Genomic DNA, 3,765 nt, shown 5'->3' with positions numbered 1-3,765 from the left:
CTCATGACTTATAATTCCATAACTGGAAGTCTGTGTCTCCCATGTTTAATTTTAGGTTTTGCATCTGGGAAGATTATCTGAAAATATTGTAACTTCTGAAGAGGAATTTTCTTATTTATTTTTAAGTATTTTATTTATTTATTTGAGAGAGAGAGTGCATACATGTGGGCAGAGGGAGAAGGAGAAGCAGACTTTTCCCCCTGAGCAAGGAGCCTGATGCAGGGCTCGATCCCAGGATCTTGGGATCATGACCTGAGCCAAAGGCAGATGCTTAACTGACTGAGTCACTCAGGTGCCTGAAGGAATTTAAATTATATGTAAAGCGTGGCATTCCTCCTAAAATTATTGTATTTCAAAGTTTCTAGGGATATGATGGTTCACAGGATAACTCTGTATTTAAAGGGGTTTTCCCAATTTCATATGCTATGTATTATCTGCTGAAAAAGGATTGGTATTTTATTAATTTACAGTTTTTGTCAAATAGACTTGACAATATTTAAGAAACACTCTTAAGAATAAAAAATCTAATAAAAGCTGGTTACAGCAGGATTGAACCCCAGAAATCATAAATCCAAGCCTCTTGTTTTAGTCATGATTAAAATGAGGTTGAAAGAGAACTAGGACTTGCCCGAGGTTCTCCTAGCTGGTGAGAGAGAAGATGAAGCTGGAAGCCTGAAGCTTGAAGGTAGGGCTCTGCACTCTGAATTCATTGTTCTTTCTACCATGGGAAGCTACTCATCAAAAAGGTGTATAACTTTTCTTCTTCAAGTAACAAACACGATACTTCTAAAGGAGCCCTCTTATTAAGAGCCTGTGGTAATACATTGAGGAGAGCTAACTATATTGTTATTTTTTTCTTCTTTTTTAAAAGATTTATTTGAGTGGGAGAGGGAGGGAGGGAGGGAAGGAGGGAGGGAGGGAGGGAGAGAGAGAGAGAGAGAGAGAGCGAGCACCTGAGTGGGAGGGGCAGAAGGAGAGGGAGAAAGAATCTCAAGCAGACTCTACGCCAAGTGCAGAGCTTGACATGGGGCTCAATCCCCAGCCCCGAGATTGGGATCTGAGCTGAAACCAAGAGTCTGGCGCTTAACCCACTAAGCCATCCATGTGCCTCTGTTACTTTTTTTTGAACCGTATTATGCTTGTTTCCTAACAGGATATATAGAGGGAATGTCAAATCTTTATTTTAAAGATTAAAAAAAGTTTGTCTCACTCTACCATACAATTTAGCAACAGATTTACTTTTTTATTTTATTTTTATTTATCTTTTTTTGGGAGAGCCAGGGCAATGGGGGAGGGAGACAGAATTTTAAGCAGTCCCCACACCCAGCACAGAGCCCTGCATGGGGTCAATCTCACAACCCTGCGATTATAACCTGAGCTGAAATAGAGTTGGATTCTTAACTGACTGAGCCCCCAGGCACCCCCAGATTTAGTTTTATAACAGAATATGGACCTGATAAAGACAGTTTCGCTACCGACTAGGTGTTTAATATTGGGATTCTACTTGTACTAGATAATTTTAAAGCTAAAATGTCTCAAATAGTCCTGAAGAATACAGAATAAAATTGAAAAAAAAATCATAGGATTACAAGCAAGGAATAGTACTTGGATATGCTTTATCTTCTGTCTTCTTTAATTTCTAGACCTTTATTTCTCTGTGAAAAGAGAAAAAAGGAATAAAATAAAAATGGCACAGTTGAAAAAATACAGAATGCATCACGAATTTGCGTGTCATCCTCGTGCCGGGGCCATGCTAATCTACTCTGTAATGTTCCAATTTTAGTCTATGTGCTGCCAAAGCAAGCACTATCTTCTGTCTTTTATTTTTAAAGATTTTATTTCTTTATTTGAGAGAAAGAGTGAAGGAGAGAGCACAAGCTGAGGGAAGGGAGCACACGCCTGTCTGAGCAGAGAGCCAGACAAGGCTCATCCCAGGACACGGGGATCATGACCGGAGCCAAAGGCAGACACTTAACTGACTGGGCCATCCAGGTGCCCCTCTTCTGTCTTTTTGACAGAGACTGGCAACTAATGAAACACATGTTAAAATATTCACAAGATAATTTGTATGACATGGCCAGGCCTGCTCTAGGTCAAATTGCAATGTGTCTTAGGTTTTCCTTATTCTTTTCTCATTCCTCTACCTTCCCTAAGCATCACCTTCTAAAACCCCTGATCACATCCAGTTACCAAAGAAGAGAGAGTAATTACATGGGCACTGTGTTTTCCTTACAAAAGCAAATAAAGCTGTGTGGAAATTGGGCATTTTATTTCTGAAATGCTAGCAGCAATTGCTACAGAACTGGAGACCCATTGAGAACAGGCTGACGACCCTTCTATAGAACACAGATTGCCAGAGCAACCTGAATGTTCGTGGCTGTCCTTGGAACCTTTTCTATAAGCAGTTAATCAATGTGTATACATACTGAAATTCCAATTTTATACTCATTTCAAAACGATTTCTCTCCTTAAGTAAATTGGCACACATGGCTCCCTGTACTGTTCTCTGTTGCATTCCTCTCTGAGCCAGAACATGAAGATGGCTCTCATTAGAGTGGGTACCCCTCTATGCCCTCCACCAGCTCCCCAGAATTTCAACAGTATCTTTTTTAATTTGACAGTGAGCTTTTTGAAAATTTATAATGGAATTGACTTTTTGAGTTTTAGACCATTAAGTAATAGAACCAACATTAAAGGAGTGTTGGCTCTTTTTGATAAACTATATGTAATAATGCTTGGCAAAGAGCTGCATTCTCAGGGCCCGAGTGGCTCAGTGGTTGAGCGTTTGCCTTTGGCTCAGGGCGTGATCTCAGGGTCCTGGGATCGAGTCCTGCATCAGCTCCCCACAGGGAGCCTGGTTCTCCCTCTGCCTGTGTTTCTGCCTCTCTCTGTGTGTCTCTCGTGAATAAATAAATAAACTCTAAAAAAAAAAAAAAAGAGCTGCATTCTCAACAGACATTCGAAATTCAGGATATCTTCACATTCCTAAATGGAGGAGAAGGTGATAAAGAACAGAGATTCTGGTCCTCCACCATGGGACCACTCATGTTAGGTTAAAGTCTAGTAACCAACATGCTTCTGATTTCTGCATACTTACCTCATAAGTTCTTTACCAGGAGAACCTTTTAACCCTTGATTAGGGGTTATGAACTACTAATCTAAGGGTCAGATCCAGTTCACTGACCTATTTACATTTGCCTGCAGAGTTTAAAAATTGGGAAATTCTACATAAAAAGCTGGACTTCTGACTTCTCTTGAGGGATTGGGAAATCTGGTCACGTTGCTCTCATTTCCATGGAAGGACAATAGGTAGGACACATAGTAGAAAGCAGCTTTAGAGAGGGTGCACACACCTGTCAGGGTTCACTTGTCCTGTTCCTTATCGAGGCCTGGCCCTAGAAGCCCTGACGTTTCTAACTATTCTTAGAAGAAGCAGTAAGTACCTTGCAGTTAAGACAGATAACTCTGTGCAGATGAGCTAGCAAGTGAAGAGCAATTTGAAGATATTTTTTGGGAGGGGCGCCTGGGTGGCTCAGTCAGTTGGGCATCTGCCTTCAGCTCAGGTCATGACTCTGGGGTCCTGAATCAAGCCCCATGTCAGGCTCCCTGCTCAGTGAGGAGCCTGCTTCTCCCTCTCCCTCTGCCTGGGGCTCCCCCTGCGTGTGCGCTCTCTCTCTCTCTCTCTCTCTCTCTCTCTCTGTGAAATGAGTATATAAAAAAATTATTAAAACAAACAAACATTTTGCAGGAAAATTAAGTTCCAGA

General features: G+C 41.3%; 1 non-coding gene across 1 annotated transcript; it reads right to left on the bottom strand.

Moving 5' to 3' along the window:
• Nucleotides 1–1,700: 1,700 nt before the first annotated feature.
• LOC121493976 lies at nt 1,701–1,807 on the bottom strand. The gene has a single exon (XR_005988625.1). It is a non-coding gene; the product is annotated as a U6 spliceosomal RNA (small nuclear RNA).
• Between the last annotated feature and the right edge of the window lie 1,958 nt (nt 1,808–3,765).

Source organism: Vulpes lagopus, chromosome 6, assembly GCF_018345385.1.
Source record: "Vulpes lagopus strain Blue_001 chromosome 6, ASM1834538v1, whole genome shotgun sequence".
In the NCBI taxonomy this organism is placed as follows: domain Eukaryota; kingdom Metazoa; phylum Chordata; class Mammalia; order Carnivora; family Canidae; genus Vulpes; species Vulpes lagopus.
The sequence above is the reverse complement of the archived record's forward strand: the minus strand, read 5'-3'. Positions and strand labels throughout refer to the sequence as shown.